Consider the following 23975-nt stretch of genomic DNA (forward strand, 5'->3'; position numbering starts at 1 on the left):
ACTATAAGCAAGGTGAAAAGACAGCCTTCAGAATGGGAGAAAATAATAGCAAACAAAGCGACTGACAAAGAATTAATCTCAAAAATATAGAACCAACTCGTGCAGCTCACTTCCAGAAAAATAAAAGACCCAATCAAAAAAAAGGCCAAAAAAATGAACAGACATTTCTCCAAAGAAGACATACAGATAGCTAAAAAACACATGAAAAGATGCTCAACATCACTCATTATCAGAGAAATGCAAATCTAAACTACAATTTTAGGCCAGTCAGAATGGCTGCGATCCAAAAGTCTACAAGCAATAAATGCTGAAGAGGGTGTGGAGAAAAAGAAACCCTCCTACACTGTTGGTGGGAATGCAAACTAGTACAGCCACTATGGAGAACAGTGTGAAGATTCCTTAAAAAACTGGAAATAGAACTGCCGTACGACCCAGCAAACCCACTGCTAGACATACAAACTGAGGAAACCAGAACTGAAAGAGACACGTGTACCCAAATATTCATTGGCACACTGTTTACAATAGCCAGAACATGGAAGCAACCTAGATGTCCATCAGCAAACAAATGGATAAGAAAGCTGTGGTGCATATACACAATGGAATATTATTCAGCCATTAAAAAAGAATACATTTTAATCAGTTCTAATGAGGTAGATGAAACTGGAGCCTATTATACAGAGTGAAGCAAGCCAGAAAGAAAAACATGAATACAGTATACTAACACATATATATGGAATTTAGAAAGGTGGTAACGATAACCCTGTATGCGAGACAGCAAAAGAGACATAGATATATAGAACAGTCTTTTGGACTCTGTGGGAGAGGGCGAGGGTGGGATGGTTTGGGAGAATGGCATTGAAACATGTATAATATCATATGTGAAATGGATCACGAGTCCATGTTCGATGCATGATACAGGGTGCTCGGGAATGGTACATTGGAATGACCCAGAGGGATGCAATGGGGAAGGAGATGGGAGGGAGGTTCAGGATGGGGAACACATGTACACTTGTGGCAGATTCATGTCAATGTATGGCAAAACCAATACTATATTTTAAAGTTCAGTTCAGTTCAGTTGCTCAGTCATGTCCGACTCTTTGCGACTCCATGAATCGCAGCACGCCAGGCCTCCCGGTCAATCACCAACTCCAGGAGTTCACTCAGATTCATGTCCATCGAGTCCGTGATGCCATTCAGCCATCTCTGTCATCCCCTTCTCCTCCTGCCCCCAATCCCTCCCAGCATCAGAGTCTTTTCCAGTGAGTCAGCTCTTCGCATGAGGTGGCCAAAGTACTGGAGTTTCAGCTTTAGTGTCATTCCTTCCAAAGAAATCCCAGGGCTGATCTCCTTTAAAATGGACTGGTTGGATTTCCTTGCAGTTCAAGGGACTCCCAAGAGTCTTCTCCAACACCACAGTTCAAAAGCATCAATTCTTCGGTGCTCAGCCTTCTTCACAGTCCAACTCTCACATCCATACATGACTACAAGGAAAACCATAGCCTTGACTAGATGGACCTTAGTCGCAAAGTAATGTCTCTGCTTTTGAATATGCTATCTAGGTTGGTCATAACTTTTCTTCCAAGGTGTAAGCGTTTTTGAATTTCATGGCTGCAGTCACCATCTGCAGTGATTTTGGAGCCCCCCCACCCAAAATAAAGTCTGACACTGTTTCCACTATTTCCCCATCTATTTCCCATGAAGTGATAGGATCGAATGCCATGATCTTTGTTTTCTGAATGTTGAGCTTTAAGCCAACTTTTTCACTCTCCTCTTTCACTTTCATCAAGAGGCTTTTTAGTTCCTCTTCACTTTCTGCCATAAGGGTGTTGTCATCTGCATATCTGACAGTATTGATATTTCTCCCAGCAATCTTGATTCCAGCTTGTGTTTCTTCCAGTCCAGTATTTCTCATGACGTACTCTGCATAGAAGTTAAATAAACAGGGTGACAATATACAGCCTTGACGTACTGCTTTTCCTATTTGGAACCAGTCTGTTGTTCCATGTCCAGTTCTAACTGTTGCTTCCTGACCTACATACAGATTTCTCGAGAGGCAGGTTAGGTAGTCTGGTATTCCCATCTCTCTCAGAATTTCCACAGTTTATTGTGATCCACACAGTCAAAGGCTTTGGCATAGTCAATAAAGCAGAAATAGATGTTTTTTTGGAACTCTCTTGTTTTTACCATGATCCAGCGGATGTTGGCAATTTGATCTCTGGTTCCTCTGCCTTTTCTAAAACCAGCTTGAACATCAGGGAGTTCACGGTTCACGTATTGCTGAAGCCTGGCTTGGAGAATTTTGAGCATTACTTTATGAGCATGTGAGATGAGTGCAATTGTGTGGTAGTTTGAGCATTCTTTGGCATTGCCTTTTTTGGAATAGAAATGAAAACGGACCTTTTCCAGTCCTGTGGCCACTGCTGAGTTTTCCAAATTTGCTGGCATGCCTCAAATAAATAAATAAATAGAAAAAAATAAAGTAAAAATAAATGTTTTTTAAAAAATAAATAAATAAATTGGATAGGAAAAAAAATAAATGACACATTCTTTGCCATCTAGGAATTCTACATTTCATTTTTTGGACAATTTCTCAATTTTAGCATAATTGATACATTTTAGACTTGTGATAATCTTTTAATTTAATTTTATATATTTCCCTTTACAGAAGAGTCTGTAAATTTGTTTACACTGAGGAATTTTTTGTTAATTTCAAGAGCTGAGTTAAACAATAAATTGCCTAATTTATGTATCAAGTATATAGTTGAATAATTTTGAAGATCCAGTGATGTTCATTTATGTAGGATGATGTTGAGGCAGGGAGTCAGCTGGCAGTTGATGGAGATATATACAACCCTAACCCTAATATTTATATATATATATGAAGACTTCTTTGCTTCTTTAACTACCTTCTCTACACAATTTTTTTCTGAACATTGAGTCAGTTATTCAGTCCCCACTGCCTTTTCTCTCATGTTTTCTCATCAGAGTGTTAACACCTGTTGTGTCAAAATATATTTTAGAGATAGTGAAGAGGGACTATTTTATAGAATGTGGTTAAGATGCAACCCTTCTTAACCCCTTTACCTGTTCTGTTGTGTGTCTAAGGTCAGAAGTAAAGGAGTTGCTTAGGCTATATATAGAAGCTTAGACTGTATCACTTCGATGCCTAGATGTCCTAGCCTATATGAACCCACTTTGAATTTTTACATCATTCTTTAGGGAACCACGTTGGGATTTGGAACAATACATGAAGGAAAGAAAAATGTAGCCATTTACCTGGACTTAATATCCTTCTAAGGACACAAAAAAGACCCAAAAGCTAGCTTCTATAAAGACTAATGTGAGAAAGTATTTCATACTCTATATTGCCATCGCTGTGCTTAGGGATTTTATGGTTATTTCATTTAATTCTTTAAACAATTATTGATGTGATTATTTTAGTCACATTTTAAATATGAAGGACAACTGATTTTAGGTAATTTTCCAAAGATTTCAAATCTAGCATATAACATATTTGTAACATTTTATTCTCATTTTGTGGTTACTGTTTTTTTCCACACAGCATCATTGGCAAACCTGTTTAATTGGATAACAGATATGTGAAGAATGCGTGTCAAAGGATTTACACTTTTCCATGACCTTGTAACAGAGGCTTTATTAAATTTATTTAGAATTTTTCAGAAAATTAGAATCAATATCATAGTTATTTATTATTTGCATCATTTGGATCAACAAAAAGAAATGAAGAGAAATGTCTAGATCATGTCTTTTTATCCCTGTTTTCAGAGGCCTCATGGAATCTTGAAGTAGGAAATATATATATACTAAATGTGACTCAAAACACAATGTCCTTTCAAGAGTCATGATTTGTATAAGATACTAACATTTGAATTTAAATTAGGGCTAATTTAATATTTGAATTGTTTGTTCAGTGTTCACTAGAGAAATAATCATTGTGAAAATTTTAAAATATAGAGAAAATTATTCTATCATGGAGAGTATTACCTCTAATTATTTTACCCTCATGAGGTATCCAAATATCATTGACCAAGAAAAAATGAGCTAAAGATTACAGTATTTTTTGTATTAACATATGTGATGGTTATAGTAGGAAGGAAAGAATCATTAGTATGAAACTAAAAGGATTCCAGAGGTTTATGTTTTCAAATAAATTGACCTTGCGTTTTTTAAAAAGATATTACTGGATGGATAAAAAGAGCTATATTATAAATAGTATTTTTTTGAAAAGTGATAAGCTGATGTGTAGCTTCTGAAAGGACTAACCGTTATATCTATATATTCAATGAAACCATTTTAATTTATATGATTAACCATAGCAATACAAAACTGTGAAAGTTCAAACTATAAAAGTACCAGTCAAATTATTCATATGTGTATAAAATTTTTACCTGAAAAATTAGAAAGTGCATAAAAAGCCCATATGTACAGAAACACCAGAAACACACATTTACACATTTATTTAATGTAAATGCAAGAAACTAGAAAACATCTAGTTTAATGTAAAAGCAAAAACCTAGAAAATATCCATGGTGGCGATCATAAAATATTTTTTTAATAGCCAGAGAGTGCTAAACCTGTTTCCAGACATTTTGTCAGTAATATATGTGTCGAATGTCAATAAACAATGAGCTTTCCTGGTGGCTCAGATAGTAAGGAATCTGCGTGCAATGCAGGAGACCCAGATTCAATGCCCGGGTTGAGAAGATCCCCTGGATAAGGGAATGGCAACCCACTCCACTATTCTTGCCTGGAGAATTCCATGGACAAAGGAGCCTGGCTGGGTCCATGGGGTCACAAAGAGTCAGATATGACTGAGCAACTAACACTTTCACTTTCAGTAAACAATAATCTGATCGGCTAGTGAGACAAGTCTCAAAGGAACAAAGTGTACATAAAAACAACAAAGAGTTTTAACTACAGAAGGACCTAATTAGAAGTTTGGGGAAGATACTCTAGTTCACAAATGTCTATTTAAAGAACTTGGAGAAATGAAACAATAAACAAACAAACAACAACAACAATAACAACAACAAAAAACAGGAGCAAGAGGCAGCATTTATTCCCAAGTCTGGATTTCTTATGTACTTAATCTCATTTGAGCTCTTGATCCCCTATTAGGCACCAGGGCCCACGTTGCAGCTGGGGATACTCAATCTGAGGCTGGTGAAGGTTCTTCTAAGTGGCAGAGGTGGAACTTAGCTCTGATTGCTGGTTAGGCATGCCAACTATTTCACAAAGTTCTTATTTTCTAGCGTTGAGTCTCTGTGTTAATACCATCATTATTACACATTCCATTTGTTTTTCCACAAATGTAATTTTAACCTAGAATATTTGTTTCCAGGAGAATTAGTTAGAATTGAAAATGAATGCTAATATTCAGCTAATGACAATTCAAATAAATGACTGAATGTAGGCAGAAGACTTATAAAAACATAGCCTTATTTTAGTCTGATTCATTCTCATCAAGGAATTTTCTCCTATAGGTGATCAAAATGTCTTTTTTGTATAAATTCTCCATACGTCCAATTATGATTTTAGAGTTTACATAGTTAATAATAGGAAAGCTTAATATTTGTCCTATTTTTCATCTTGGATTCTCTAGAATTTGTTTCTTACTTTTTTCTTTTCTATCACTTTCTTTTCAGAGTTGTATTTTATTATCTAAATTATCAGAAAGTTAGTAAAAATATTATATGTACTTTAAAACTGGAAAATAATACAAGCTGTTACCTGAAATTATGAAGGTTTTTTTAAATTTAATTTTTTATGAGATATATAGCTAAGATGCCATTTATTTTCAAAGAACACCTTGGGATGTTTCTTGATTCTTAGAGGCACTGAGAACATTAAAATATCACTTGTATGGGAGAGATTTCAGTGACTTTCAGTTACATAAATCAAAAAGTTTAGTATACAATGACTAATATTATTTACACCAGTGACCTAGGTTTGACAGTTCCATGAGAAGCATTAACGCTTCATTTATTGATCAAAAGAAATACCTTAGTATTATATAAGAAATTAGACTGCTTCTTTGTAACTAATTATAAAAGAGAGGTTAAATTTTCTAGAATTTTGAGAGCATTACTCTGACACTAAGTCACATGTATGTTTCACCAGCTACTGATGGATCAAAATTTCTAAAGTATTTTAATTATTATATTAAATATATATGTATTGTTCTTAAATTTAGAAGAAAAACACATCCAATACTGTCTAGAAAACTGGAACATTAGGAACAGCATTAAGACCAATATAACCAAGAGTTATATTAAGGAGAAGTTGTGGTAGGTGCATTTAATCTCTACCTGAAATTCAAAGACATTAATATTTTTAAATTCTTACTACCTGTATCTCTTTTCCCAATACACTTTATTTTCAAATTTCTCTTCTTATTGGTATTTTATTATTTTAATCTGGTTAGCATTAATTATTGCTATATCTTATTTTTAACAGCTTTAATGAAGTATCAGTCAGTTCAGTCAGTTTAGTCGCTCAGTCGTGTCCAACTCTTTGCAACTCCATGAATCACAGCATGCCAGGCCTCCCTGTCCATCACCAACTCCCGGAGTTCACTCAAACTCATGTCCATCGAGTCAGTGATGCCATCCAGCCATCTCATCCTCTGTCGTCCCCTTCTCCTCCTGCCCCCAATCCCTCCCAGCACCAGAGTCTTTTCCAATGAGTCAACACTTGCCATGAGGTGGCCAAAGTACTGGAGTTTCAGCTTTAGCATCATTCCTTCCAGAGAATACCCAGGACCAATCTCCTTTAGAATGGACTGGTTGGATCTCCTTGCAGTCCAAGGGAGTCTCAAGAGTCTTCTCCAACACCACAGTTCAAAAGCATCAATTCTTTGGCACTCAGCTTTCTTCACAGTACAATTCTCACATTCATACATGACCACTGGAAAAACCATAGCCTTGATAATAATATACAAAAAGAGCATATACTTACTATTTAATTTGATGGGATTGAACATATGCATACACCAGTGAAACTCACTGCAATCAAGGTAGTAAACATATCCATCATCTTTAATAGTTTCCTCCTTCCCTCCACATTTTTTATGCTAAGAACACTTAACTTGAGCTACTGTCAGCAAATTATTCTGTTTAAAATGCAGTATTGTCTACTCTGGGGCTTCCTTGGTGACTCAATGGTAAGATATCTGGGTTAGGAAGATGCCCTGGGGAAGGAAATGGCAACCCACTCTAGTATTCTTGCCTGGGAAATTCCATGGACAGAGATGCCTGGCAGGCTACAGTTCATGAGGTCTGAGGTCGCAAAAAGAGTTAGACATGAGAAGGAAATGGCAACTCACTTCAGTATTCTTGCCTGGAGAATCCCATGGACAGAGGAGCTTGGTGGGCTACAGTCCACAGGTTGCAAAGAGTCAGACATGACTGAGCGACTTGACTTTCACTTAGCAACTAAACAATAATTGTTTATGATAGGCACTATGTTGCAAAACAGCTCTCTAGAACTTATTCCTCTTGTATAATTGAAACTGTATACGTGTTGAACAACTCCCCATTTCCTCCTCCCACTAGCCACTGGTAACCATCATTCTACCTTCTGCTTCTATGACTTCTATCTGGAATTAGGATTATGAAGTGATACCTGCAGTCTCATGTTCACTGAAGCACTATTCCAAATAGCCACAGACTATATCAATGAGAAATGTTTCCTTTCCCAATAAACTCATGTACACATTCTAAAGTGAAAGTGAAAGTGGCTCAGTCATGTCCTACTCTGCAACACCATGGACTCTATAGTTCATAGGATTCTCCAGGCCAAAATACTAGAGTGGGTAGTCTTTCTCTTCTCCAAAGTATCTTCTCAACCCAAGGATCGAACATAGGTCTCCCGCATTGCAGCTGTATTCTTTACCAGCTGAGCCAACAGGGAAGCCCAAGAACACTGGAGTGGGTAGTCTACCCCTTCTCCAGTGGATTTTCCCGACTCAGAAATTGAAAAAGGGTCTCCTAGCTACCAGGGAAGCCCTGAAGATATATGCAAAAATATATCAGAAAAATCTGGTACAGTCAGGCTTAAAAGCAATATTTGAACAGTTTATGACTGATTTTGTAAAAAAAAATAAATTTTATCCAGTGTGATTAATTATTTATAACATTCTTTAATTTTAGAATGTGAACCCAAGCCACTATTTCTCACTTATGTTGTTTCTGAATCATTATTGAAATATATTATTATTATATACATTATATTCTCTGGGTTACCAGAGACCCAGGGGAAGCAATTATTTTGCTTGGAATTTGACTGGCAGAACTATGAAAATAATCAGTCTGTACATGTTTTAAATTTTACAACCACTTTTGGTTTTTTTCTACTTATAATAATAGTAATTATTATTAATAATATATATTACATAAAAAAGGAAAGAAAAGACATAGGGGCTACAGTATAGTTATGTAATTTGAATATTCAACTCAAAACGCAAATTATTTAGTCTCTACTTTGTATAAGGCATTATGGCAGCCAGAGTTGGGGATAAAAAATGATATAGGCATTATCCATGTTTGGAGTGAAAGAATAGTCAAGTAGAACTAATTATAAATGACAAAGAAGAAGAAAATGCATATTACAGGCACAAATAAACTCTATAAATCCACAGAGATTCTTACTGTTTGTTTGTTGAAGTTATTATGCAGAAATTAACTTTTGAGTCCAAAATAAAAATAGAATTTGGCAACAGACTACTGTAGGACAACTGTATATATATCACAATATCTTTATTTCTATCTAGACATGAAGGCATTAATAGTGTATCTTCAGAGAATTATGAGTATCTCAGAATGTAACAGGAGCTCAATAGTACAGATAATCTAAGAGGTAAGTTAACACCAAATAGTAGAGCATCTGACATGGGATGCTATGTATTTCAGTATTTACTGTTTAACTATTCATGCATAGATGTAGAACTAATCTTTAGAATAAACAAATTGGACCTCAGAATACTAACTCTGTCAGGATTATGAAAATTCTTCCATTGAAAGAATTTCAGGTGGGAAAGAAAGAAATGAAGACTCTGTGAGGCCATCCACCTATTCAGCATCTGCACCTCAATAGCTAAATGATGGTTGACAATAATAAAACATAGTGATAGGATTTTTTAGATCCTGGATACTAAACTCAGATACAAAGTTGCCTGATATTCAATGGTACTAGCCTAGTGTATTTGACTTACTACTTGTGAGAAACAGTAATAAAAACTACAAACATTTGTTTAGTACTTTATATCATGCTTACTTTGGGTTCTACTTGAGTGAACTCTGGGAGTTGGTGATGGGCAGGAAGGCCTGGCATGCTGGGATTCATGGGGTCACAAAGAGTTGGACACGTCTGAGAGACTGAACTGAACTGAACTGAACTATGTCTATCTAATCACAACAAACCCATGGCATATGTACTATTTTTTAACCATTTTATAGATGAAAAACTAAGTCATAGTAGCAGTACAGAAGGTGACAAGTTTCAGCCCATGCTCTGAATTGCTATGCCAGATTCCCTCTATGTCTTTTTTTTTTTAAATGAAAGAAGTTTATCTGCTCTAATTAAAACTCAGTTTCTCCATTTTTGCCCAGATACACTTGGGTAATCTTCCCGAAAAAAGAGTCCAGAATCCCTTACTTGGATGCAATCTCAAAAATGACAGAATGTTCTCTGTTTCCACGGCAAACCATTCAGTATCACAGTAATCCAAGTCTATGCCCCAACTGGTAACGCTGAAGAAGCTGAAGTTGAATGGTTCTGTGAAGACCTACAAGACCTTTAAAACTAACACCCAAAAAAAGATGTCCTTTTCATTATAGGGGACTGGAATGCAAAAGTAGGAAGTCAAGAAACACCTGGAATAACAGGCAAATTTGGCCTTGGAATATGGAATGAAGCAGGGCAAAGGCTAATAGAGCTTTGCCAAGAGAACGCCCGGGTCATAGCAAACACTCTCTTCCAACAACACAAGAGAAGACTCTACACATGAACATCACCAGATGGTCAACATCAAAATCAGACTGATTACATTCTTTGCAGCCAAAGATGGAGAAGCTCTATACAGTTAGCAAAAACAAGATGGGGAGCTGACTGTGGCTCAGATCATGAACTTCTTATTGACAAATTCAGACTTAAATTGAAGAAAGGGAAAACCACTAGACCATTCAGGTATGACCTAAATCAAATCCCCTATGACTATACAGTGGAAGTGACAAATAGATTTAAGAGACTAGATCTGATGAACTAGTGCCTGATGAACTATGGATGGAGGTTCTTGACATTGTACAGGAGATAGGGATCAAGACCATCCTCATGGAAAAGAAATGCAAGAAAGCAAAATGGCTGTCTGGGTAGGCCTTACAAATAACTGTGAAAAGAGGAGAAGCAAAAAGCAATGGAGAAAAGGAAAGATATAAGCATCTGAATGCAGAGTTCCAAAGAATAGCAAGGAGAGATAAGAAAGGAAAAGACTAGAGATCTCTTCAAGAAAATTAGAGATACCAAGGGAACATTTTATGCAAAGATGGGCTCGATAAAGGGCAGAAATGGTATGAACCTAACAGAAGCAGAAGATATTAAGAAGAGGTGGCAAGAATGCACAGAAGAACTGTACAAAAAAGATCTTCACCACCCAGATAATCACGATGGTGTGATCACTCACCTAGAACCAGACATCCTGGAATGTGAAGTCAAGTGGGCCTTAGAAAGCATCACTATGAACAAAGCTAGTGGAGGTGTTGGAATTCCAGTTGAGCTATTTCATATCCTGAAAGATGATTAAGGCTTAAATTAATGTGCCTTAAAGCTCAACATTCAGAAAACAAAGATCATGGCATCTGGTCCCATCACTTAATGGGAAATAGATGAGGAAACAGTGGAAGCATCGGCAGACTTTATTTTTGGGGGCTCCAAAATCACTGCAGATGGTGATTGCAGCCATGAAATAAAAGACACTCCTTGGAAGGAAAGTTATGATCAACCTAGATAGTGTATTTGAAAGCAAAGACATTACTTTGCCAACAAAGGTCCATCTAGTCAAGGCTATGGTTTTTCCAGTGGATATGTATGGATGTGAGAGTTGGACTGTGAAGAAAGCTGAGCACCAAAGAATTGATGATTTTGAACTATGGTGTTGGAGAAGACTCTTGAGAGTCCCTTCAACTGCAAGGAGATCCAACCAGTCCATTCTAAAGGAGATCAGCCCTGGCTGTTCATTGGAAGGACTGATGCTAAAGCTGAAACTCCAATACTCTGGCCACCTCATGCGAAGAGTTGACTCATTGGAAAAGACACTGATGCTGGGAGGGATTGGGGGCAGGAGGAGAAGGGGACGACAGAGGATGAGATGGCTGGATGGCATCACTGACTCGATGGACATGAGTTTGAGTGAACTCCGGGAGTTGGTGATGGACAGGGAGGCCAGGCATGCTGCAATTCATGGGGTCACAGAGAGTCGGACATGACTGAGTGACTGAACTGAACAGAACTGAATCTTCCCAAGAGTTGTGTCAATTATCTGATTTTCTTTGTTGCTTTATCAAGCAATCTCTGCTCTTCCCACCTTTTTCCCTTTGTCTTATGCGGAACTCAAACTGGCATGTCCTCTGGCAGTAGAAACCACCCTTATTCTTCACCCCATTCCTCACTCTGCTTTTACAGCTCCCTCCTCCACTGTAGTAGTATATTGGTCCCCCAAACATGTCTATGTCCTAATTCTAGGCTGTGAATATGTTATGTTAAAAGGCAAATGTAAATTTAAGGAATTAATCCCCTGACCTCCTTTTTTTTTTTTTTTTTTTTGAGAGTGAAGTTTTAATTGGCAGGAATATTTAACACTTCAAGTCTGGGAGGCAGAGTCTCAAGTAACCCTGAGAGAGCTTCTATGAGGAGGAAGGCAGTGGCAGGAGCAAAGCTATACAGGAATTTTGCAACTAAGGGCAGGTAGTATGAAAGTCAGAGGATTATTGTTAATTAAAGAAAATCAGATATCTATATTTCAAGGAATATAGTGCTTTTCTATATATGGGAAGATGCAAGAGTCTGGGCTCACTGATGCCAGTTCCTTAGATATGCACCTCAGCTATATGGGGCCGTATCCTGTGTTTTCACATCCTGAGTTTCCTCAGGGCTCATCATAGGAAGTGGTTCCTAGATGGCAGATATTCTTTCCCTCCAGAGTGGCCACAGTTGCTGATGATTATGATATCCTGTGTCCACTGATATGGCAGGAAAAACTCCATTTCTCAGATGGAATATATCATCTGACCTTAAAGTAAAGAGATTATCATATACTTCCAGGAAAACCCAATGTAATCACAGGGTCCTTAAAAGTGAAAGAGAGCAGCCAAGAGAGTTGGAAATGTTGACTATGAAAGAAATGCCAGAGAGATGTAATGTTACTGGCTTTGAAAACAAAGTAAGAGGCCAGGAGGCAAGGAATAGGGGCACTTAAATGTATCATCCTTTACAGCCTCCACAAAGAACACAGCAGTGCCAATACCTTGATTTTATTCCAATGAGATCTTGGTCAGACTTTTATTACTACAGAACTGTAGGAAAATAAAATTATGATGTGTTAATCCTCTACATTTGTGTAACTTGTTAAAGTAGCCAAAGGAAAATAATACAGTCCCACAGAGGCTCATGTTCTAGCTTAGGAATTTGTCTTAAGTTCTTATGTTCTAAATAAATTCTTTATTCATAATTTCATAAAAAGCATCAATTTATCAAATGCATATTAGTAAGATTTACCTAAGGGTTGGGAAGATCCCCTGGAGAAGGCAATGGCAACCCACTCCAGTATTCTTGCCTGAAGAATTCCAGACAGAGGAGCCTGGCAGGCTACAGTCCATGGAATCTCAAAGAGTTGGACACAACTTAGTAAATAAACAACAGCAACCAGATTTACCTAATATTATGAATATGTCCATTTCTTGGACTTCCATGGTGATTCAGTGGTTAAGAATTCACCTGCCAATGCGGGAGACATGGGTCGATATCTGGGTTGGGAAGATCCCCTGGAGAAGGAAACGGCAACTCACTCCAGTATTTATGCTTGGAAAATCCCACTGACAGCTGGCGGCTGGTAGCTACAGTCCATAGAGTCACAAGCTTCAGACATGACTTGGCAACTAAACAACAAATGTTCATTTCTCAGTACCAGCCCTTCCAAGCCTACACATGGAACATGTTTTTATATATAATTAACTAGCTCATGTCTTCTTCATAATTGAAGTATGATTTTCTAAAAATTCCATATTATTATGTCTACTCTCAGAACTTACTTTAACACTTTCTTTTCCAAATTTTAATTGTCAAGTAAGATGTTATACATTCCTAGATTATTTTCCACATTTTAGTTGTTTTCAACTTCAGTATAGGTTGTTGCTTATCTTTTCTTATATATATTTGTTCTTCCAGTTAAATGTAAATCTTCCAATTAGAATTGCATAGTTTATAGAACTATTTCGGTGCCCTACTATTCTGTTACTACCTCATTAAGGCTAAAAGAAAAAAGGAAAAAGAATGCTGAAACAAATAACAACACTAAGATCTTGATGAAGTGTGAATACATAATTTGACATTTCTGTGAGGTTTTGACCAAGAGATTGAGCCTCAATAATTTTTAAAGGAAAACAAGCTAATAAAGCCTTTAATCTTACAAATGTAGTGGAGTTAAAGAAAAATATAACAAAATATTGGAGGGAGATTTTCATTTAGAAATTATTTTAGGGAAATTAAAATCATCCATAATGCTGAACCATTTCTCAAATCACTTTTAGAATTTTCAAATGCAAGTAGAAATGAAAAGTCAGGCTAGGGGCAAGATACAGCAGTGAGGAACTTTTTTGTGTAGCAGTGGGTGAAATGGCTTTTAAACAGAGCTCTCAAACATATACTTTTAAAAAATTTTAACTACTTCTAAAGTAGTTTTTGTAATTTTATAATTTTTACCTGTCATTTCTGAATTGGGTTCTTGTCTAGGAAATGTAACTATCTAAACATGCCTATCTATATCCATATCTATCTCTGTCAGTCTATATCTATATTTTTGTCTATAAATCTACATATACATATATATATTACATTTTCATTAGGCCATGTATGATGATAACTGTAGAAAAATAAATGTTTTTAAAATGAAATTCAGAGGAAAAATAACAGTAGTTTCATGAGAAAAGGGTTTAAACTTAAAACAATATTTCACTGGCTCTTATAAACTCATAAAAAACATTTAATTATTTAGAATAGTCTTAGTGGGGATGGTATCAACAATTTGCATAAATTGTTTTGTACCTTAAATCCATTTAAAAATTGTCATGTTTCAATTTGGGCAAGTACACAACTCAGCAAACAATGTCTTATGGGACAAATCTAGACCTTTATCTGCTTTTGTTTTGTTTTAAAAAGTGTTTTATTGGAAAATGGTCAACTCACTTTGTTATATGTTGTCTCTGGCTGCTTTCACGTCACAGTGACAGAGGTAAGCATTTGTGAGAGACTCCAGTGCTCACAAAGTTTACAGCATTTATCATGCGGTCCTTTCCACAACTTAAATATGGGTCCAAGTTTAGGAATTGCTTAGGCACTATGCACATTCTATTAGGTTACCTAAATTTTCTAATGTCGAATACAGTTTCTTGAACATGGTACACATTCCATATATATCTGTTGAGTACATAATGATTCTAAGCCCTCTCACTGGTAAAATACAAGAACTATTTACTGGATATAAGGTTTCCTGTGTAAATAAAATCATTTGTAACTTATATATAGATATCGATACCAGGAATATAGTATTTTTTTAATAAACAAAACTTTCCCTTAATATTTTCTTTGTTGAGTTTTGGTATAGACATAGCTCTTGTCCAAAGAGCAACAATAATACTCAGAACCTAAAAAAATTTAGGTGCCTCAAGATCCTGACTCAGAATCTAATACGATATCATATTATACTTATCTCAAATTCTATTTTGTTAATGATTATGGACATGATAAATGAGCAGCTAAAGATAAACATTCATTCTATCTTTGAATGTTTGAATTTTTCCATTTAATATATTTAAAGCATCATGACAAATTATTTGCCACTCTAGATATTTTGAATGTAGCATTTGACAAAAGAATCAAAGTCTTTGAACTGTGTGTTATCAAATGGGAACTTAACATGATGTAATTATAAAAAAGCAGCAATAAGACAAATAAAACAATTACCCCTTAAACTTAGTATCTTCAGTGTATAGAGTGAACCAACCATTGGTTCTGAGTTGTTTTTTCCTCTCTTTATCTTAAAATGAGAATGATGGAATGGATATATGCTAATATTCTTCCAGGAAATCATGGGAAATGGTTAGGTTGCTATATAAACAGGAGGGTCTCCATACCCCAGGACCTAAAATATCTGAGAGAGAGGACCAGAAAGAGCTGGTGAGCCTATTTTAAACAAAGTTTAAGAGTGTTCAGATTGTCAAGGCAGAAAAAAGAGAATTAGTCAATCACTCTAAAATTAAGAAAGTGAGAAATCATTGTAAAACCAAAGTTTGCCTAAAACCAATTATATTTAAATGGGTATTGACAACAGAACTGATATGCCTACAACTAGCCTTATCATGTTTAAGTATACATGTGATGAGCTGGTTTAACAGTTATGGTTGGATTTCTCCTTCTAGGCAAGATAGAGTAACAAGGGCTAGATTTATCTACCCCCAGATACTTAAACAAGCAAAATATATATATATATAGTATTTGAAAAAATGGTTTTGAACACACTGGACATCAGGCATCGAGGGACAGTAGTTCCTGAGAAGTGAGATGAATCCTCTGCCTGATCTAGTTGATGGCCTTGAGAGTGTTTACAGGTTATGGATTTGTGAGAGGGAAATCATGTAGAGCCAAAGTGAAGGTGTGAAAGCAAGTCACTTAGTCGTGTCCAACTCTTTTTGACCTCATGGACTATATAGTCCATTGAATTCTCCAGGCCAGAATACTGGAGTGAGTAGCTGTTCCCTTCTCCAGGGGACCCTCCCAACCCAGGGATTGAACCCAGGTCTCCCACATTGCAGACAGATTCTTTAATAGCTGAGCCATGGGGGAAAACCATGTAGAACCAAGCAGATTCCTAAACTGATAAAATTGAAAATCTGAAGAGACAAAGCCAATTTAGAGTTTGAAGGATAGAAAACTACAGAAGAGAGAGCTACACAGAGAACTGCAAATATGATAAGGATGGCTTAATATTCATCTGAATCCTGATAAGCCATGAACACATCAGGAGACTACCCTAAACATGAAACAAGCTCATTTCAGATAATTATTTCCCAGTTTCAGTACATGTAATTGGAGTCTCCAAAAGGGAGAGAACAGAAAACATATTTTAAGGAGTAATATCTAAAAAAGTTCTCAATTAGATGAAAACCAATGCAAGATAAATAAATTCCATCGACAAGGAACATGAATAAAAACACAAGAATGCATTTCATAATCCAATTGCCCAAATGAATCATAAAGAAAAAAATCTTAGAAACAAAAAGAGAAAAAAAGAAAGATAAATAACCTTCCCAGAAAGAAACTTGAGGATTACAGCATATTTCTTATCTGAAATAATGTAGTGAAGAAGACAATGGGGCAATAGCTTTAAAGTTCTGACAGAAAAGAAGATGTGAATATAGAATTCTATACTCAACTAACATAAAATATAGGGACAAAAAAGACTTTTGTTTTTTAGATACACAAACTTTGAAAAAATTCTTCACCAGAAGACTCACACTATAATATGTATTATAAAACTTCTTTGAGTAGAACAGAAATGGCACATGACAGGAATTTGGATCTATTCGAAGGTATAGAGAGTCTTCAAATGTTACTACATTGATAAATATATAATTTTTCTTATAATTCAATTTTTTAAACAATATTTGATTATTTAAATGGAAATTGAAATATGTTATAGGTTTTGTAACATTTTTAAAGTAAAATTCATGAAAGGACATTCATCAGCTCAAAACATGGATGAATCGCATAATACTTACATTGAATGAAAGAGCGAAAATTATTTCATAAAGCATGATCACATTCGTATAAAACTAAAGAAAATGCAGATTAATCTATGGTGCCAAAATGTCAGTAGCCACTGAATAAAAAGGGGAAATGAGAGTTAGGAGGACAGAATTACAACAGAGTATATTTTAACTATTGGAGGTAAAAGAAATGTTTATTATATTTTATTATGATGATGACTTCTTGGGTGTATACAGTTGTCAAAACTACTAAACTGTAAATTCTATATATATGGAATCTTTTACATGTGACTACATCAATAAAATTTATTTAAAGGAAAAAATGGGTAAAGGTAAAAGATAATTGCTATGATAATTTCTCCTTAGGGTATATTTTTTGTATGGGATAGGAACTCTTTCTTCAGGGAAGAAAGTCCATGATTACAAAGCACTAGTTGCTTGGGATGGAATGTATGATAAGTAAATATTAGTTGAAATAAATTAAATGCCAGCAGTTTATCTACAATAAAATCCAGGGATCTGACCTCCCCTGATCTCATTGAGACAAATGAATGTTCCAGTATTTCAGTTCAGTGTTTAACTCAATTAAATTAGTAATTATTAAACATGATTTATGCCTTAACTCCTTAAAGCAGCACTGCTATATGACAATCAAAGCTGTGCTTGCTATCTTTAAGATACATTACTTTATTTGCAGTCAATATTAAGCATCGTCAAATGCCCTCAACCTAAATGACCTGGTCAGGTTATGGTAATTTGCCTGCTCTCCTCATATCTCTTAGACAACTGCAGCTAATAAAACTTTCAGTTGAACTATTCCTCAGTCATGAAATTAGGGAGACTTTCATTGGGAAATGATCATTCATTAATATTTTTTTTTTCACCTTGGATGTTAGCATGCACATTATGGCAAAAATCATTATCTCAGAGAACCTGAATGTGGAGAGAGATTTATAAATTAGTTATATGTGAAAAAAATGTTTCAGGTGCTTTGATAGTTTTGTATTTGGGTCAAAATGGGAGACATAAGGAAGCTATTGTTGTTCAGTCACCAAGTTATGTCTCTTTGTGACCACGTGGACTATAGCCCACCAGCCTTCTCTGTCCTTCACTATCTCCCAGAGTTTGCTCAAATTCTTTTCTATTGAGTTGGTGACGCTATCTCACTATCTCATGCTCTGCTGTCCCCTTCTCCTTTTGCCATCAATCTCTCCCAGCATCAGCGTCTTTTCCAATGAGTCAGTTCTTCACATCAGGTGGCCAAAGAGCCAGGGCTGCAGCTTTATTGGTTACTATGTCTTGCATTATATTCAGAAAAATACTGTAAAATGAGATGATATTTGAGCTGAGACTTTAAGAATCTCCTCTATTTTGTTATTGTTGTTCACACACTAAGTCATCTGACTCTTTCAACCCCATGGACTGCAGCATGCCAGGCCTCCTTGTCCCTCACTATCTCTCTTTGCCAGGTAAAAAAACAGAAAATGACCATTTAAAAAGGATAAATGGATATACATAAGCAGAATAGCAACTGAATTATTTGCACAGTGAATGGAGGCTCAGCCAAAGATGAGGCTGGTGAGGTATCTGAGCAGTCAAATTATAAATGAGGCACATTGCATAGGGATTTAAACCAGACACTTCAGGTGATATTAAGCCTTATGGCCCTCATGGATTACTTGCTTTCCCTAAAGTGCTTTTTCATTTTATGATTGTCCAAAGTTTGTTCTGTTCAAATAGATGGGGACACAATGGAAACAGTGAGAGACTTTAAATTCTTGGGCTCCAAAATCACTGCAGATGGTGAGGGCAGCCATGAAATTAAAAGACACTTTCTTCTTGGAAAAAAAAAAAGCTATGACCAACCTAGATAGCATATTAAAAAGCAGAGACATTACTTTGCCAACAAAGATCCGTCTATTCAACCTATCTTTTTTCAGTAGTCATGTATAGATGTGAGAGATGGGCTATAAAGAAAGCTAAGTGCCGAAGAATTGTTGCTTTTGAACTGTGGTGTTGGAGAAGACTCTTGAGAGTCCCTTGGACTGCAGGGAGATCCAACCAGTCCATCCTGAAGGAAATCAGTCCTGAGTATTCGTTGGAAGGACTGATGTTGAAGCTGAAGCTCCAATACTTTGGCTACTGGATGTGAACAGCTGACTCACTGGAAAAGACTCTGATGCTGGGAAAGATTGAAGGCAGGAGGAGAAGGAGGTGACAGAGGATGAGATGGTTGGGTGGCATCACCAACTTGTGAACATGAGTTTGAGCAAGCTCCCGGGAGCTGGTGATGAACAGGGAAGCCTGGCATGCTACAGTCCATGGGGTCACAAAGAGTTGGACACAATTGAGTGAATGAACTGAACTGAACTGAAAGTTTGTCCTGAAATGTAACAATTTCCCTAATATGTATGGACATATTATGTAAACCACTTAAAAAAGCTCTTCACATCTGAAATTCTGCTAAAACATTATATTGATATACAGCTTCAGATTTTGCAAATTCCCTAAACCTATTTAATTACTCCTGTGGTTTAGGTCACATGGAACAAGTTGTACTATAATCCAGGAAAACATATCTGTCACAAATTCCCTCTTTTGTCCTCATCTCAATATCAATCAGGTCCTTCAAATTTCAGGTGAACAGGGGTTACATGAATTTTAGAATTAACTTATGATAATAGTAGTAAATTATACTTGACAAACATATTAATATTAATCACTTTGCATTGAGTGCTAGCTCTGTAATAGACATAAGGTGAAGTGTTTGTGTGACTAGTCTTTAATTCTCACTATAAAGAATGAGATTGCCATTTCACTGATGAGCAAACTGAAGCCTCAAATGGTTGAGATCACATAGAAAGAGAGTACAGTGCAGCTCTGTCAGATTCTAAATAATGTAACAAAACATAAGGTTAATGAAATAACAGACACCTTACTAAACCAAAATAGCTCATGTATTCTCAGGATGTAATTTAGACCCTGAAAAGAAAGTAATATGCCCAATTACTATTAGCATTTGAATGAGAGAAGCAATTTCATTGTTAAATATTCTATTACTCATTTAAAATTTGATCTACACCAGACAGTTTTAAAACAAAGTATATAAAGAACATAATTTGAATTCAAATGTTAAGTGCTTCTGATTCTAGTGGAAGCATTGCTAGTTGTTTGGAATTCTCGAATGACTATCTATAAATTGGACATTTACATAAAAGAAGTTTTATTTCTGAAGGCATATAATTTTGAATCTGCAGAGTGTATATGTGCCTGTTTTTGTATAATGAGTCAAATTGGAATGCTGTTACCTGAAGAATAGGATCTGTCATCTTCAAGGCTGAAATGTAACCCACGTTCGAACTACTTAATTGAAAAAGAGAATAGTAACAGTGTGTTGCTTCTTTTATGTGCTTCATATGGAGTAAACTGTCAAAGAGTAATGAAAGGCTGTAGCAATTCCAATTCTAATGACTTTAATAACAGATGCAAGGCTAAAACCCTATACAGCATCATGAAAATTTATCCCACGTGTGTTTTAATCATATGTGCTAACTCTACCGACAAAACCAGATTGTTCTAGCTGTCACCATAGCATATCAAGTATAAATGTGAATGCATATGGCACACTGTGTTGATTTTTCTAATAGCATTCAAACATATCAGTAGTTTCCTTCTTGACTTCCTTTAACCTTAACAATGAACCTTAAACCAAGATGATGATGGATAGAATACAAAATTAAATTATAATCTTATTCTCACTTCAAAAAAAGGAATCATGGATTTTCTGTATATAACCTAATAATTAATAGAATTATTGAAACATCATTAGCATGCTTATTTTCAATCAGAAGTCACCAATGAACTGATAACGTGCAAAACTTTTTCATAGGAAGCCATCTAGTGTGTGTATTGAGTACCAGAACAAACGTGGAGATAGCTGAATCTCCACAGAATCTTTATTCTAAATGATAAATAGGTTTGCTTTACAATATCAAGTTGAATGCCTAAAATGCATTTCCTTATTTCTAGAGATCACTTATAATTATCACTTTCACCATAAATCATTTCACTACTTTTAATTTATTTTTATAGTAAGTCTTCAGGCCAGAAAAGTATTATTTTCATATTATTTCAGAGACTGACTCCCAGAAGTTGAAGCTACTCATGGAACTTTGATGGTAATGTTTGCAGAAATTACAAATTATGCATCTACCTTTGGAAACACACTAGAAGGATAAAGCAACTGTATCAAAGGCTTTATTTCTTTAACCTTTCCTACATCCAAATATATCACTTTTACTTTCTACTTGTTTTTGTGTTCCTCTGCCTTTACCATCGGAGAAGGCGATGGCACCCCACTCCAGTATTCTTGCCTGGAAAATCCCATGGACGGAGGAGCCTGGAAGGCGGCAGTCCATGGGGTAGCTGAGGGTCGGACACGACTGAGCGACTTCACTTTCACTTTTCACTTCCTTGCATTGGAGAAGGAAATGGCAACCCACTCCAGTGTTCTTGCCTGGAGAATCCCAGGGACAAGGGAGCCTGATGGGCTGTCATCTATGGGGTCGCACAGAGTCGGACATGACTGAAGCGACTTAGCAGCAGCAGTAGCAGCCTTTACCATGAGAGCGTTCCAGTGACAGCCTGTTAACTAATGAGAAAATTAGACAGACAAATCTACCCAGTCATCCATTGCAAGGTCAATCTATAGCTGATCAGCTGACATATGAGTAAATCCAGATGAGCCCAGACTAAATGGTTAAACTATCAATACAATCTTGGGAACTGAATGAACACTTGCTGGTATGAAGCACTGAGCTTTAAGATGATTTACTAACCATAATTGTAGCAATAGATCATTGATTCACATCACTGTCTTTTGAGTTTAGTGTTGAACTTGTGTTTAAAATATACCACTAAATGGAGCTGTGCCTAATTTAAACATTTAGAATTCTTTTTTTTTTTTCCACATTTGTACTTAAAAAAACATTCATTAGCTTTAAGTAATATGTGTGTGTTTTTTTTTTTTTTTTTGACCAGATCCATCCTCAATCACAGGATACCTGGTCTGTTTAAGTAAATGCCCTCTCAACACACTGGCTTGGGAAATAGCATACCACTCAACTCATATCTTCTTATTCAATCAAGAGAAAGACTAGATCTTTTTCTAAGTAAATTCTATTTCCAGGCCAATTCATAGTTCATCTAGTTTAATCATGGTTTAATGAGTAAAATTTCAATCCCATTCAATTTAAATGCCGTGGAGCTTGAGAAGTTGTCCTTGAGGTCTGTAAAAACTACTAAACCCTTTTAAAGTAGAAATTTCTGGAGTAGCTTTTGTTCTTCTCATACTTAATGAACAGTGAGTGAAGTCGCTCAGTCATGTCCGACTCTTTGCGACCTTGTGGACTGTAGCCCACCAGGCTCCTATGTCCCTGGGATTCTCCAGGCAAGAATACTGGACATTTCCTTCTCCAAATGAACCGTGGTGTTCCAAAAATGCATAATCTTTTTACCTACAAGAAATATGGGCATGCAGACTGTGGTCCACAGGCCAAATCCTACTTGCCACTTTTTAATCAAATTTTATAGAATACAGTAATACTGATTCATTTACATAGCTGTAGGCATGCAACAATGGCAGTTGACTAGTAAAGACAGAGAATGTCCTTTAAAGGCTAAAGTATTTACTATTAATATTTGACCTTTCATAGAAAAAGTTTACTGTCTCCTGGCCTATGACATTTATCTTTTGTTTATTTTTAAATATCAGTCATGGGTTTATCCTATTTTTCATTGATTCTACCAAGTCCAATAATTATTTACATGCATTTCAATGAAACATTTTACATTAAAATATTTATGCATTTTTATGTAAACAAAGAACAGAATCAAATAAGTAGATGACAAATAACGAGAGGTATTATTTTTCCCTCAAAAAGCAGAATAAGTCCAAATGATTCATTTGATCATTCAGAGTTCTCTGTCATTTAGCTCTGTCACTATACTGCAATTAATTCATCATTTCATTATTTTTTACCCTATTATTCTTTAAAATCATGCCCCACAGAGGAAAATTTTCCTGTTCATCTTCCACTATTCTCATTGTCTTCACTTTACATTTTGAAATGTACTATTTCCTTTAAAAACTAAGAACAAACATTTGCAGGAATCATTGTTCTTGATAATTTTATTAGCCTAAACTTTTCAAATCTTCAAATGCCAATTGCATGTTAATCTTTAAGATAATTATACAGTTATATCTACTTCTAATTTATATTTCAGATCAGAAATTTTCAAGCAAAACTCCATTTTACAAGCAAGATATAAGTATTTAAGTCAGTTGTAGTCTTTTCATGTATTTTGCATTTTCTAAAAAATGAGCAAATTGTTGGATTCACAGTGTTTACTCAGCTTTTTTGAATAAATAAATGGTCAAAGAGTTCAAATTAAAGAGGACAAGGTGCTCAATGAGTCTGGATTCAAATAAAGCACTAGCACTGAATAGTCAAAAATAAGTAGTACAAGGTCAAATACAATAGTTTGAAATTGAAAACTGTGGGACTAGAAGAACATATTCTGAGAACTAGCTATAAAGCAATATAAAAACAATCTTAGAAAAAGGAATTGATGTATTTAATAAACATATATCAAGTGTTCAAAATGAAAAAAAAATCTGATTTGTAATCTGTGTATCTCAATATATCAAGTATTGGCTCAATGTCTGACATCATCATAATAATCTGTGGAGAATAGGTATGCTTAATTTTTTCAATTATGTATTCAATCAATGAATAGCATATCTAAAAACAGCAAAACGAGTTTTCTAAAGTCAATGCAAGAATTATGAAAAGAATTAGAGATGTAATTTTGAATACAAGCAATGATTTAGTTTGTAATGAAAAAAGGTAACCATTATTT

Source organism: Ovis canadensis, chromosome 23 (assembly GCF_042477335.2).
Source record: "Ovis canadensis isolate MfBH-ARS-UI-01 breed Bighorn chromosome 23, ARS-UI_OviCan_v2, whole genome shotgun sequence".
In the NCBI taxonomy this organism is placed as follows: Eukaryota; Metazoa; Chordata; class Mammalia; order Artiodactyla; family Bovidae; genus Ovis; species Ovis canadensis.